Below are 15910 nucleotides of genomic sequence, written 5' to 3'. Positions count from 1 at the left end.
TGGCAACCCACTCCAGTACTCTTGCCTGGAAAATCCCATGGACTGAGAAGCCTGGCGGGCTACAGTCCATGGGGTCACAAAGAGTCGGACACGACTAAGCTACTTCACTTTCACTTTTCACTTGAAGTGACTTATTTGGAGGGCTAAATTGACTATTAAAACCATAAACTAGACACTCAAGAAGGTCTAAGTTGCACCAAACTGTTTAACTGCATTAACTCTTTTAACTGCCAAGAGGAAGTGGAATGCTTCTGAATAACCATTTATCAAATGGCTAAGAGTAGCCTAGTTTATAGCAGGTTACAAGTGAATGAAACTCACCATCAAAGAAAAATTTAATATGAAGGCAATTTGATTTAGTCTTTTCTAAGTTTAGCATCTACACATGCAACATCAACTGAATTTTTAGGATTTTTCAAAGTTATCAGATGTTCCAATTAGTTAAATAGCATCTAAAATGTTTTCATGAAATTCAAGCAAGGGAAATATTCATAAAGAGAAAAGTACTTTCGGTGACTTTACCGTGAGCAAGACCTAATATACTATACATTTTTAGAATCATTTTAAGGCTAAAAGAATCTTAACTATCAGGACCACCCCCTTAATTTTGTGAAAAAAGGAAACTAAGACTTATAATAATTAAGATTCTCATCTAAAAAAATAGAACTAATTAATGATTAAACTGGAATTAAAATTTCAGACTCCCTCTGATTTGTCTGGCCTTCACACATGCCATGTTTTGAACCTGAAATGTAGCTTTCCAAAGTTATCAGATTCAGCCCATCAGTAAAAACATGAGGCCATGCCCATAACTGAACTACTGCAACCATGTTCAAATGTTTCCTTTTAAGGAAACACTTCAAAAGGGACAAGATTGGTAATTTCCTTTGACAAAATCTTGACTGACATTCATTTCTCTTGGTTTTGCTCTCAGTGGAAAACATATTCTCTGACTAAACGAAAAAGAAACTCTTTATTGTATGTGGCCAGTTTTCTTCACAGTACTGTACTGCAAGTAAGTATCTCCTCAGTGTTGAGTATGAAAGGAATATACTTCCTACCTCCAAAGATGCCACAGCCTCTTTGTGACAACCTGAGAAGGAAGTGCCCTCTTTGCCAAGGCTAACTCTTCCAACCCCGACTTCCAATCTCACCTTTCCCCGCTTCTTTGAGGAATTCATTCCTAACGAATCATTTTTTCATCTACAATTTCTGCTCCTTCCCTGGTTTTTCCCTTTTCCATACAGTATCTCCTATCGTAAAGTAAGCAAGTAAAATCAATAACAAAATACTCGATTGGCCTTTGAGTGTTTGTCCTTGTCAACCTTTCCTTAAAAAACTATCCCAATGCTTTGACTCTTGCCTGCAAAGATTCCACTGAGACCCCCAAAGTGTGGTCTCATCACAGAGTACCCCTTGGCCTATCCCCAGATCTCATTCTTGTCAGTTCAACAGTTGACACCACTTTATTACCCTACAGGCTTCCCTTGTAGCTCAGTCAGTAACGAATCTGTCTGCAGTGCAGGAGACCTGGGTTTGATCCCTGGGTTGGGGATCCATTTAGGTATCTATCCATTTACATCACCTTTTCCTTATCTTACCTGTGATACTGATTTCTTCTACATATCAATTACCCACACATGTAGACAATATGCATTTTATTTATTATTGATCACTTCAAACTTATGATTGTATTTTTTGAAATATAATCTCTTTTGGTCTCTAGTCTTTTTCCTAGGTTCTCCATTTTTCTATAATCTTACATGTTCTTAATTCTCTTTTAAATTGAGTACTGAAAAATAAAGTTTTTAGTAGGATTATACCTATAGAAAATGTAATACTCAAGTATCAGAAAATAAATCTTAAAACTGTATTACTTCTTTGAGGCAAAACAAATTCAGGACCAAAACATACAATAAACCCTATGATTCAAGTTCTCTTCAAAATCTCCCAAGTAAATATTTGTTAATCCCATAGTATAAGAAATTTGTTTTTCCCACATGGGAAATAGATGGGGAAACAATGGAAACAGTGTCAGACTTTATTTTGGGGGGCTCCAAAATCACTGCAGATGGTGATTGCAGCCAAGAAATTAAAAGACACTTACTCCTTGGAAGGAAAGTTATGACCAACCTAGATAGCATATTAAAAAGTAGAGACATTACTTTGCCAACAAAGATCCGTCTAGTCAAGGCTATGGATTTTCCAGTGGTCATGTATGGATGTGAGAATTGGACTATAAAGAAAGCTGAGCACCGAAGAATTGATGCTTTTGAATTGTGGTGTTGGAGAAGACTCTTGAGAGTCCCTTGAACTGCAAGGAGATCCAACCAGTCCATCCTAAAGGAGATCAGTTCTGGGTATTCATTGGAAGGACTGATGCTGAAGCTGAAACTCCAATACTTTGGCCACCTCATGTGAAGAGTTGACTCACCTGATGCTGGGAGGGATTGGTGGCAGAGTAGAAGGGGACGACAGAGGAAGAGATGGCTGGATGGCATCACCAACTCGATGGACATGAGTTTGGGTAAACTCTGGGAGTTGGTGATAGACAGGGAGGCCTGGCATGCTGCAGTTCATGGGGTCGAAAAGTCGGACATGACTGGGCGACTGAACTGAACGGAACTGAATAGTAGTAGTAGTAGTTGCTCAGTCGTATCCGACTCTTTGCGACCCCACAGACCCCGCCAGTCTCCTCTGTCCATGGGATTTTACAGGCAAGAATACTGGAGTGGATTGCCATTCCCTTCTCCAGAGGATCTTCCTGATCCAGGAATCGAACCGTGGTCTCCTGCATTGCAGGAGAACTCTTAACCCTTTGAGCTACAGGGAAGACCTGAATAGATCACTTCATAAAGAGATAGTCAAGTGTGATTTAACCTTCAACATAGAAGAGTATCCCTGAGGATAATTTGAAAGACTCTAGTCATAAAAGTCAGAACTTTTACTCTAAAACACCTTGTTATTAATACTCTCAGAACTTAAAATCATTGTTTATACAAACTTTTTTATAAAAGCATTTTGATCCTCTTTTCTAAGATAACAGCTTCCATTGTATTTATAAAAATTATTTTATTCTGTTTTCTGCAGTCAACTTTCAATTATTAGCAGTTGTAGAGAAAACAAATAAAACTAGATAACTGAAATGTACCAACAAAGCCAAACCATACTTAAATCAACAATTTCAAACCTTTCCCCCCAGTTTAGATAAGTAATTTATGTAAGTTGTTAGAAAGGAAAAATGGTTGACTTGAGTTTCATCTCCTTTCCCCCCAGTTTAGATAAGTAATTTATGTAAGTTGTTAGAAAGGAAAAATGGTTGACTTGAGATGAAAACTATGTCTCTACAGATCCTGATGGAAATGAAATACAAAGCCAAGGAGTGAAGGTGAGACGCATGTCCTCAAATAATCCCCCAGCAGGGCAGTAGGTAGACTTAGACAGCCAAAGCTGGGTTGAACTCAGATAGAATCTGGCAGCAGCCTGATTTACATATCTGATGTCTCAGCCTCAGCTCCCAGTTGCCTTTGCTGTTGGAGTGATACAAAGAGCTTTTTTTTGGTTCTGTTACATGAATATCTCCAAAAAGATCTTAATTCCTTGCCATGGCTTTGAATCTAAAAGAACAGAGGACTTACCCAGATAAAGGTTGATGTCACTTTAAGCATTACATGTGACCTGAACAGGGGTGTGTAAAGTTGTCAGTTAAGATCAAAATCATTTATTTAAAACAAAAACTTTACTGAAGGGGACAGTAACGCTTTTACTCAAAGATGGATTAAATTGTCTAATCTGTGTGAAAAAAACTGTCTTCCCAGCTCAGTAGGGATTTGACTAATTGCCTAGGATCATTGCAGAGTCAATGTAACTATTTAATGGTACTGGAAAGATGAGATTTCATCAAAATATTACTCATCACCATCCATAGATTATAATTTTATCCTGAATTACATCTACATTCTTAGAACCACAGAAGTTTATATCTAGAAGTAACCTTAATGACCATCTATCACAGACAACCCCATTTTACAGATAAAAAAATTCAGTCCCAAACTAACTTGCCTTAAGCCATACTGCTAGCTGGTAAAAAACTTTACACTAGAACTCAAGCATTCCTGAGGTGCAGACCTTATAAACTGTTCTGCAATGCTAATATTATATTAGAGTGTAGAATTTCTACTGCAAGTGCAAGTTGGTGATTAGCATTTTATAAATTAGAATTCACCAAGCAAAGGAACATGAAAATACCTTTTTTCCATGACTGCTTCCCCCTTCAAGTCAAGCAGCACACATGAACCGATATAGATATTCTTCCTATGAAATCTAGGAAGAAATATACTTACTTGTGTCCATTGTTTTTTCAGGAAGGAGTTATCAAATTTGAAAAGGCAATCGCTTAAGAATATGTGAATCTATAAAAAGCCAATCTGTTCTCTAGACCTTCTAAGAAGACCAAAATAATCTATCTCTTATCCTCTTTCTAATCAAAACACTGGGCTTTAGTTTTTAGTTCAATAGTGGCTCATCTATTCAGATTGTTTAAAATAAGACTTGAATTTTATTAAACTTGGTACACTTTAATATCTGATTGTTGTTACAAATACATTTGCTAACTAGAATGAATATAATTTTCTTTAATTTTTAATTTACTTAAACATTTTAAATCAGAGGGATAAAAAGCACTCTTGATAGATGGGCATCTTTGGGTTTTAAGCAAATTCAATATTATAAGACTGCTAATTTTCAGTGATACAGGAACACATCTAACATTTACCAGCTTACTGGAAGTCTACTGCCTTTGGTGTATGTGATGAAGTTAGTATTCTCTGTCCTGGAGCCAGCTCTGAATGATGTTTCCTAGTCTGAATTACAATGGAGCAGGAAAGGGGAACTCACACAGAGCAGGTCAAAGGACCTCTGTCTTCACATTCATGGTAGCAACAGAATCTATCAATACCACATGAGCAGCTTCCTGCATAAATGGATAATTTTACCTTTTCTTTTCTCCAGTTGTTCTGATTCTAAGATATAATTGTCAGCTATACCTTGAGTAATCATTAGAAATGTTTGTTTTTATCTCACTATGATTAAAATTTAGTTCATTCATACTATTTCCTAGTGACTAAACCATTCTAAAGGAGATCAGTCCTGGGTGCTCATTGGAAGGTCTGATGCTAAAGGTGAAACTCCAATTCTTTGGCCACCTCATGCGAAAAGTTGACTCATTGGAAAAGACTCTGATGCTGGGAGGGATTGGGGGCAGGAGGAGAAGGGGACGACAGAGGATGAGATGGCTGGAAGGCATCACCGACTCAATGGACATGAGTTTGCGTGAACTCCGGGAGTTGGTGATGGACAGGGAGGCCTGGCATGCTGCGATTCATGGGGTCGAAAAGAGTTGGACCCAATTGAGAGACTGAACTGAACTGAACTGAAACTTCATGAACCTTCTCCAGAATTTTTCAGACCAATGTGACAATCTTACACTCTCTTAAATTACAACTGTTGCAAGAACTTGAGTATTCAGGAATGCAAAGCAAATCCTGAGCATTCATGCACAATATTTCACAAAGAAGCTCCCCAAAATACTTGCTTATTGATACATCTCTGATACCCTGTGTTCTTGGGACCTTTGTACCAAGTGAAAATGCTGCTAACCCTCATATGCTGACAATTCCCGCAATATATATAGAAAATGTATAGAAAACATTGCCACACCCAAGAGTAAGCAGTTTCAATGCACTGACTACACATTTTGTTTTTAAATAACCAGCTCTGGTTAAATACATGCCAATGGGTTTTTTTTTCCCTGGGTTTCATCACTACACAACCCAACATGCTTTTTAAAATGCAAACTAATATAAAGTTCTATACAAACTTCACAACAAGAGAGAGCAATGAATGGAGAATACTTTTGACTTAATTTCAATTTAAATTGATTTCAATAACTAAAACTAAAGCTGCATTGGAGGGCTGTTGACATACTTACAACTTTTTCCCATTCTTCAGCTCAACGTATACTGATAATACTAAGAGCAGAAAATGTATTCAATTGAATCCATTGTTTGGCTTCAGCGTGATACCAGCCCGTACATTGATTCTACCCCAAGAGTGATAAAAGATAGTGATTGGCTCTCTTTGCTAGATTCCTAGCTATGTTAACACAATCAACTGCTCTCCAAATCACACGACTATGAAAAAGATTAAATAATTCTTGACTTTTGTTCTCTAGATTGATTTGATTTTATGTTCAGAAAATCTGTTGCTGTATTCATAGCAAAGTTTCAACTTTTATGTTAATGTTATTGAGCACAGAAGTCACCTTTGGAGAATGCTTTGGTTGCATTTTTTACACTTGTAATTCCCTGCAACTCTTCCACCTCTGATTTCTATATTTAAAACACTACTCAGAAGTGTTCAGATTAATTTAAAACATTTAAAAAAAAACAAAATATGTTAGGCAATACTTCTTGACTATGCATGGAAAATTAGACAGGTAAGAACAATAGAAAAGTAAAAATTCAGGTATCTAAAGAAAACAATTTACAAAGGTTAGATAGTATTTTTCTATCAAAACCATTTGCAAATTATTTTCTGCTGAGCACGGGGGTGAGACAGGGTAAAAGTCATAGAGGGGGTATATTACAAGTCACTGTGAAAAATCCACCATAAGCACTCAAGATCCTTAGACTCCATCCATCTCGGGACATAAAATATCATCTGTTTCACTGCCGGGACACTATGTGTTTCTGCTCCTTCCCCTTTTCAGGTGTAAATCTTGCCTTCATATCAGTATTTCCCATTCCTCAAGGACAGAAATTTTGCTTCATACCATTTCTTTCCCCCAGCAACTTGCATAGTAACATGTGTGCACAGTTTTTTTGTTAAATTAACAAATCAAAAGACTAAAGACATAGACAAAATGATACATCGAAAGAAGTGTTGTTACAACTGGCAAATATACACACTTATCTCATTTTACTTATATTTCTCTTGACTCAAAGAGCTGTCATGCTTCATACTATGGCTACTTGTTCTGAAAACCATGTCTCTATTTATTCACCTCTATTTTGCACATAATCTACTAAAGTTCTTTAAAGTTTACATGTGTTGAATTCATGAATAAAATCAATAAATGAAGTTTTTCTTAAAGTCAGTTTTGCAAGAGATTAGGACAAAGGGCTGGCCTTAGATTGATGCAGAAGGAATTAAGGCTAGGAAGTCATTTGAGGTAGAGTACAACAGAAAAACAAAGGATGGAAAATGAAAAATACCTGGCAAACCAAATAGCTTGACTGAAGGAGAGGGTTCAAACAGAAGGAAATGGGGGATTAGGGTGGCAAAACAGGCAGCACAGGTGGATGAAAGCTTCTCAAGCCTATCAGAAATAGAATTTGAGGATGATTATTCCCACTGCTCTTCCAACAACACAAGAGAAAACTCTACACATGGATCTCACCAGATGGCCAACACTGAAATCAGATTGATTATATTTTTTGCAGGCAAAGATGGAGAAGCTCTAGACAGTCAGCAAAAACAAGACCAGGAGCTGACTGTGGCTCAGATCATGAGCTCCTTATTGCCAAATTCAGACTTAAATTGAAGAAAGTGGGAAAACCACGAGACCATTCAGGTATGATCTATATCATATCCCTTATGACTATACAGTGGAAGTGAGAAATAGATTTAAGGAACTAGATCTGATAGACAGAGTACCTGATGAACTATGGACAGAGGTTTGTGACATTGTACAGGAGACAGAGATCAAGACCATCCCCAAGAAAAAGTTATATAAAAAAGCAAAATAGCTGCCTGAGGAGGCCTTACAAATAGCTGTGAAAAGAAAAGAAGCGAAAAGCAAAGGAGAAAAGGAAAGACATACCCATTTGAATGCAGAGTTCCAAAGAATAACAAGAAGCAATAAGAAAGCCTTCCTCAGCGATCAATGCAAAGAAATAGAGGAGACCAATAGAATGGGAAAGCCTAGGGATCTCTTCAAGAAAATTAGAGATACCAAGGGAACATTTCATACACAGATGGGCTCAATAAAGGTCAGAAATGGTATGGACCTAACAGAAGCAGAAGATATTAAGAAAAGGTGGCAAGAATACATAGAAGAACTGTATAAAAAAGATCTTCATGATGCAGATAATCACAATGGTGTGATCACTCACACTCACCTAGAGTCAGACATCCTGGAATGTGAAGTCAAGCGGGCCTTAGGAAGCATCACTATGAACAAAGGTAGTGGAGGTGATGAAATTCCAGAAGAGCTATTACAAATCCTAAAAGATGATGCTGTGAAAGTGCTGCATTCAATATGCCAGCAAATTTGGAAAACTCAGCAGTGGCCACAGGACTGGGAAAGGTCAGTTTTCATTCCAATTCCAAAGAAAGGCAATGCCAAAGAATGCTCAAACTACCGCACAATTGCACTCATCTCACACACTAGTAAAGCAATGCTCAAAATTCTCCAAGCCAGGCTTCAGCAATACGTGAACCGTGAACTTCCAGATGTTCAAGCTGGTTTTAGAAAAGGTAGAGGAACCAGAGACCAAATTGCCAACATCCGCTGGATCATGGAAAAAGCAAGAGAGTTCCAGAAAAATATCTATTTCTGCTTTATTGACTATGCCAAAGCCTTTGACTGTGTGGATCCAACCTCCCATAGATCAGTACAATAAAGGGACAAGTCGGTTAGAAATGACATTCTGATTTTAAATTAAGGCTCTGGGAGTTTCTGAAAACTTGTCATGATGATACAGAGCCACCAAAATGGCAGTGCAGCAAGGAGTCTGACCCCACCAGTCGCCTCCGTGTGTCACTGGCCTGGGAAGGAGACATCAGTGCCACCTTCAGTGTTTAGGCCCTCTTCTACTTGCTTGAGTTATTGATTAATAATGTTGCCAGTTTGCTTTAGTGCTTTTCAGAGGCTGTCACTTCTCACCTCTGGCTGTGACATGTGTTTGATATCAGGAAAGTCACCTCTACTTTTGTTGCCCTAACTATCAGCCAGGAATTTACATAGCTACATGCCTACTCACAGCACTGAGGGAGATTGTAGACAGAGCTGCCCTTAAGTAAAATTGCAATTGTTTGAGCAATCTCACCCCTACCGACTTGGGGAACACTCGGTCATTAGGATCTCTTCCTTTCTCCAGGTGAAAAACTGCCTGTAGGACAGGATATGTTAAATTCATCCAAAGGTACAAATTACTGATAACTCAATGTGTTACTACTTACTAAGATTTTCTTGCATTTTAAGAGATTAAAGTCTTAACCTTTAATCAAAGAATTGGTTATAATTTTGAAATTTTAAGTACCAGTGAGCAGGTAGAAAACATATGTCTTAAATAAGATATGAAATGGGGATGGGGTGTCTTCTGAAATTGTGCCATGCAAATAAACCCACTCTATTATGGATATATTTGGCTTTTGATTCCTTGATATCAATACATATGCTATAATGTAATTTTAGTAGCAATATAAGATGACTTCTAAGGCTGAATTTCTAAAACCCTCAAGAGGAAATATTTCCAAATATTAAATTAATCAATGTTCAGTAAGGAATAGGACCACCTCAGGTCATTAGGGAAAAGCCAAATTTAGGGGGAGAAAAATTGTGCAGATGAGCTCAAGGTCAATGTTTTTGAGAGTATTTGACTTTACTTCCTGATGATAAGTAGTAAAGTTTGATGCATTTGGGTTGACTTTCAATAAATGTAGGGTACCCGGCTGCCTGATTTGTTTCTTTTGATACTGAAATAAGCCAAACATTTATATCTGTTCAGAAATGATTTCAGGTTGTTTTTCTATTCTAAACATAATCTGTATTTTTTTAGTGGTTACAACATTTCTTCTTAGATGGCATCTATACAGCTGGGCTTCCCAGGTAGCACTAGTGGTAAAGAATCCACCTGCCAATACAGGAGACTCAGGTTCAATCCCTGGGTCAGGAAGATCCCCTGGAGGAGGAAATGGCAACCCACTCCAGTATTCTTGCTTGGAGAATCCCACAGACAGAAGAGCCTGGTGGGCTACAGTCCATGAGGTTGCAAAGAGACAGACATGACTGACTGAGTACATACAGTTTATTACCACTTTTGAGACATTTTTAAGCAACTTAAGTCTAAGTTGAACACACAAGCTGTTCATTTTGGAATACCTGCCCCCTGAGGCTAAGGTTTTTCCTGTGGTCATGTATGGATGTGAGAGTTGGACTGTGAAGAAGGCTGAGCGCTGAAGAATTGATGCTTTTGAACTGTGGTGTTGGAGAAGACTCTTGAGAGTCCCTTGAACTGCAAGGAGGTCCAACCAGTCCATTCTGAAGGAGATCAGCCCTGGGATTTCTTTGGAATGAATGATGCTAAAGCTGAAACTCCAGTACTTTGGCCCCCTCATGCGAAGAGTTGACTCATTGGAAAAGACTCTGATGCTGGGAGGGATTGGGGGCAGGAGGAGAAGGGGACGACAGAGGATGAGATGGCTGGATGGCATCACTGACTCGATGGACGTGAGTCTCAGTGAACTCCGGGAGTTGGTGATGGACAGGGAGGCCTGGCGTGCTGTGATTCATGGGGTCGCAAAGAGTTGGACACGACTGAGCGACTGAACTGAATTGAACTGAACCACCACCACCACTAGGCAATAAACTCTAGATTTGTCTTTTGCGTTAGTCATCCAAATAAGTTTTTATTAATAGTCTGTATGGGGCTTTTTAGGCTTTATTTTTAGAAATTTTAGGCTTGCATCAAAGTTGAGCAAAAAGTACAGAGAGTTCCCATGAACTCTCTCACTCCACCTCACCCCCAGTTTTCCCCACTGTTAACATCTTGCATTAGTGTGGTACATTTACTACAATTGATGTGCCAATATTGATACTTTATTATCAACTAAAGTTCATAGTTCACATTAGGGTTAACTCTTTGTGTTTTACATTCTATGGGTTTTGACTAACGTATAATGGTGCAATCCACTATTATATTATTATGCAGAATAGTTAAACTGCCCTAAAAAAGCCCTGTGATCCACCTGTTCATCCCTCACTCACCCTATCCTGCCCCCAGCCCTTGAAGCTACTGATCTTTTTCCTGTCTCCATAGTTTTGCCTTAGAATGTGTGTGTGTGTGTATCTGTGTGTGTGTGTGTGTGTGTGTGTGTGTGTGCTCAGAGTGTCTGTTTTCAATCCCATGGACTGTAGCCTACCAGGATACTATGGAATTTTCCAGGCAAGCATATTGGAGTGGGTTGCCATGTCCTTCTCCAGGGGATTTTCCTGACCCAGGAATCAAACCTGTATCTCCTACATTGCAAGTGGATTCTTTACCACTGGGCCATCTGCAAAGCCCTTTGCCTTAGTCTATAGGTTTCCAACTATATGTGTAAGGCAGGGAACAATTTGGCTAGGATAGTATCATAGAGATAAAACACAAGGCATTTAAAGGTTTTCCATAAAACACATTCAGAGATAGTATGGGAACTACATTATTTCACCAACTATATAGATGAATTCATTTACATTTTATCCAACTGACATTAATTGATAACATACTATGTGTCAGCAGTGTTTTAGATGCTAGGGTTACCAACAATAAGCAAGGCAGACAGTCTCTGGCCTCTTGGAATATATAATCAAATCGAGAGTAAAAGGAAAAGGACAAAAGTCAGGCATTTTTCAACACTGCTGAATAAGATCATGGAAATCAAATAGGGTTATGTAATAGAGTGGCAGCTGGAGAGAGCGGTTAGGGAAGCGCGAGACCTGGGTTTGTTCCCTGGGTTAGGATGATCCCCTGGAGAAGGGAAAGGCTACCCACTCCAGTGTTCCCATCTGGAGAATTCCAAGGACTGTATAGTCCATGGGGTAGCAAAGAGTTGGACATGACTGAACAACTTTCACTTTCGCTTTTCTCTGAGGATATGACACTTGAGCTAAGAATTAAGAGATGAGAAGCAACCGAAGAGAAGAACATTCCAGGCAGAGAGAACTGCAAGTAAAATGGCCTGGATATAGGAGCAAGCTGAGTCTGACTGAAGAAAGCAAGCCCACAGGGCTGAGTGAAGTGAACAGAAGAGAGTGTACAAAGGTGAGGCTGGGAGCAGCAAGTGAGATGGGAAGGCAAGGCCAGGTCATAAATAGCCCTGTAAGCCACAGAGAGGAGTTTTAGTTCTGTTTTCATAGGAAGCCCCTGGAAGCAAGAAAGTGATATGATCTGATTTATGTTTTTAAATGATCACTGGATCTGCAGAGTATCTTAAAAGACATTTATCTTAAAATAAATACCAACATGAATACATAAGAGCACTAAAGATGTCAACCTATACAATGCAAATCCTAAAGTAAAAATGGTTTTTGAGATCATCATAGCATGTGTCTGGCCCATATCTACAGCACCTCCTTAAAGAAATAACCAACTGAGACATCAACAGTATTTTTGGTCATGTCCACAACTGGCCAAGTTTAACACTTGGTAAGGCCAGATGGTAAAGAATCTGCCTTCAATGGAGAAGACCCAGGTTCAATCCCTGAGTTAGAAAGATCCTCTGAAGAAGGGAATGGTTATCCACTTCTTGCCTGGAGAGTTCCATGGACAGAGGAACCTGGCAGGCTACAATCCATGGGGTCACAAAGAGTCGGATACGACTGAGCGACTAACACTTACATGTTATGGACAGCCTATGCTAGCTATAGGGATAGTTACTCTCAACTCCCTACCAAAACGAAAAATCTTTTCCAAAGGGAACTATAAACGAACACATCATTAGAAGTAGTTCTGCTTTCCATGGGAATTCTCTGGTGGTTCCAGTGATTAGGACATGACACTTTCACTGCCCAGGGCCGGGGTTCAATCTTCAGTCAGGGAACTAAGATCCCACAAGCTGCATAGCACAGCCAAAAAATAAAATTAAGTTAAAAAGAAGTATTTCTGCTTTCCACTAAAGTCTTTTGTTTTAAACTTTGGAAAACCATGGTGTACCTGCAATTAGAAATTACATTTTAAAAATATGAATGAGATTTGGCCAGCAGGTGTGGTTCCAATACCATGGGACACTTGGGGATATGAAATGAAAACTGGCTAACCACAGTCCAGGTGCTTTACTGCTTATTGCAGGCCCAGCTCCAGGGAACCAGGCTCCCCTCTCAGTGAGTGATTTTTCTTTCTTAGCTTACAAAGGGGATTGGAGCAGTAAGTGCTTCCACTGTCTGTCTCTATGGCAATAGGTACCCTAATGTCACCTCTTAGATGGCAACTATACCTATTCACTGAATAGCTTTCAGTCCCTACTATTATGATAGAAAAAAATTATTTCATGAAAAACGAGATTTAGGTAACAAGCAAACTTCTTCCCCAGCAACCATGAAGTACAGTTTGTAAGAGGTATGATCATTCATAAGCAGAATATACTCTGTGGGCTTTTCTTTTTCAAGTGCAGGGTATTTATTCCCAATATCTCTCTTCTAGTTGTTTTTGAATGATAAAATAGTATCATTTTCTTCCTTAACACCTATTTTTATTCAATTATGAAAATTAGTCAGGTTCATTGTTAAGAGTTTGGTAAATACAGAAAAAACACAGAAAAGCATGTGCAAGAAAATAAAACTCCCTCTCCTTATTTAAAAATAATCACTATTAATACCCTGCTAACATTTTAGATGCATATACATACAAATACAATTTAAATGCTATAGTGTATATTTTTTTTTGCAACCAGACTCTCTCACAAAACATACTATGAGGAGTTCTTCACATCATCAAATATTCTTCTAACACAATTTTAATGGTTTTAAGGAAGTCCATAATATGGCTTACTATATTTTATTTAACTTATCCCTCTGAAGTGAAGTGAAAGTCATTCAATCACGTCCGACTCTTTGCGACCCCATGGACTATATGGTCCATGGAATTCTCAGGCCAGAATACTGGAGTGGGTAGCCTTTTCCTTCTCCAGGGGATCTTCCCAACCCAGGGATTGAAGCCAGGTCTCCCTCATTGCAGGCAGATTCTTTATCAGCTGAGCCACAAGGGAAGCCCCATTTATCCCTCTATGTTGACATTATTAACCACAGATGTTTATGTACACATCTCTTGGCTTAGAGTAAATCCCTGGATATGAAATATATGGATCAAATAGGATAATCATTTTAAATTATATTGCCAAATCCCCTCCAAATTTACCAATTTATTTTCCCACTAGAGGTAGATGGATGACAGTATTCATGTACTTAAGAGGTACTATTTTAAAAAGAAAAAAAGGTGCCAATTTGATGGAGAGGGGAAGTATCTCATTACATTTCTTTAATATCTTAAATTTAAAACTTATTTTAAGGTTAAACATGTTTTGGGGGCTTCCCAGGTGGCACCAGTGGTAATGAATCTGCCTGCCAATGCAGGAGACATAAGAGCTTCAGTTCGATCCCTGGTAGGGGAGATCCCCTGGAGGAGGGCATGGCAACTCACTCCAATATTCTTGCCTGGAATATTCTTGCCTATTCTCCCCATAGACAGAGGAGCGTGGTGGGCTACAGTCCATAAGGTCGCAGAGTCGGACACAACTTAGCACACAGCACAGCATGTTTTTAAATTTTCATTATTTTTGAGGGAGGGGAGATACATAAATTGCCTGTTCACCTCTGAAGCAAAGACTACTTGTTGTCCCCTAACATCCATTCTCTATTTTTTAGTAACAGAAGAAATGATTTTTAGTTGAGCACATAGCCCTTTAAAATAGAGATATTTCTGGGCTTCCCTGGTGGCTCACTGGTAAAAAAAAAAAATCCCCTGCCAATTCAGGAGACATCAGGTTCAATCCCTGATTCAAGAAGATCCCACATGCTGCAGAGCAATTGAGCCCAGGCACCACACCTATTGAACCTATGCTCTAGAGCCGAGGAGCCACAACTACTGAGCCCAAGTGCCGCAACTACTGAAGCCCGTGCACTCTTGCTGCTGTGCAACAAGAAAAGCCATCACAATGAGTAGCCTACACAGTGCAAGTAGAGAGTAGCCCCCTGCACGCTGCAACTAGAGAAAAGCACACCCAGCAATGAAGACCCGGTCTAGTCATAAATAAAGTAATTAAATAATTTTTTTAAAAATTAAAAAATACACAAAATAAAGATATTTCCCATTCGTATTTGCAGGTATATGTGTCTATGTGTCAACTCCAGGTTGATAAAATAAAATGTGATGTACATTTTTTCATGTCCTTAAAGGGAAAGAATAGTGCCCTCTTTTTCCTCTTCATCATTCCTGATGGTTGGAATGCAGGTATTATGGCTGGAGCTTCAACAGCCATTTGGACCCTGAGGATGGTCTAGAGATGGTGGAACAGAAAACTAGAGGGAGACTAGATTCCTAAGAATTTTCTAGAAGTGTCACCATGAATGGCTGTGAGATTTTGATGTGAGAGACTGTACTGTTAAAGCATGATTGGTTTGCATTTTTAGTTTCGAGAAGCTGAACTTAACCCGGGCTGATACAAGATTTTTTTTCTCATTTTTTTCTTATTGATTTTTAAATGCTCTTTCTATTTTAAGATTATTTACACTTCATCTGGTGCACATGTGACAAATTTTCCCAATTCTTCATTTGGTCTTAATTTTATTATGGAGTTAGGATTTGCAAAACTATCATTATTCTTAAATTTACTTGATATTTAAATTCCATTATATATTCAGAAAAAGCAGATAATAGTATTAGCCTAGAAATATAAATTCCAGAGAATTATTTTGTCTCAACCATCATAAGGCAGTACTGAGGCATAATTTTACTTCCTCTAGGCATGTGATTAAATGGTCATATTGCAGGCTAAAGTTATTTAGATAATGAGAAATTGTGTATACTTTTGAGGTCTTAGTCAAAATTTATTCTTTGCTAAAGCAGAGATTTTCCAGTTTTAATCCGTGGAG

General features: G+C 38.6%; 1 protein-coding gene across 2 annotated transcripts in view; it reads right to left on the bottom strand.

The window, feature by feature from the left end:
- PLCL1 (phospholipase C like 1 (inactive)) overlaps window positions 1-15910 on the bottom strand; it is a 364743-nt gene that overhangs the window by 52070 nt on the left and 296763 nt on the right. The window lies entirely within an intron of this gene.

Source organism: Bubalus kerabau, chromosome 3 (genome assembly GCF_029407905.1).
Source record: "Bubalus kerabau isolate K-KA32 ecotype Philippines breed swamp buffalo chromosome 3, PCC_UOA_SB_1v2, whole genome shotgun sequence".
Lineage (NCBI taxonomy): Eukaryota > Metazoa > Chordata > Mammalia > Artiodactyla > Bovidae > Bubalus > Bubalus kerabau.
Note: the sequence above shows the minus strand (reverse complement) of the source record. Positions and strands in the feature narration are given on the sequence as shown.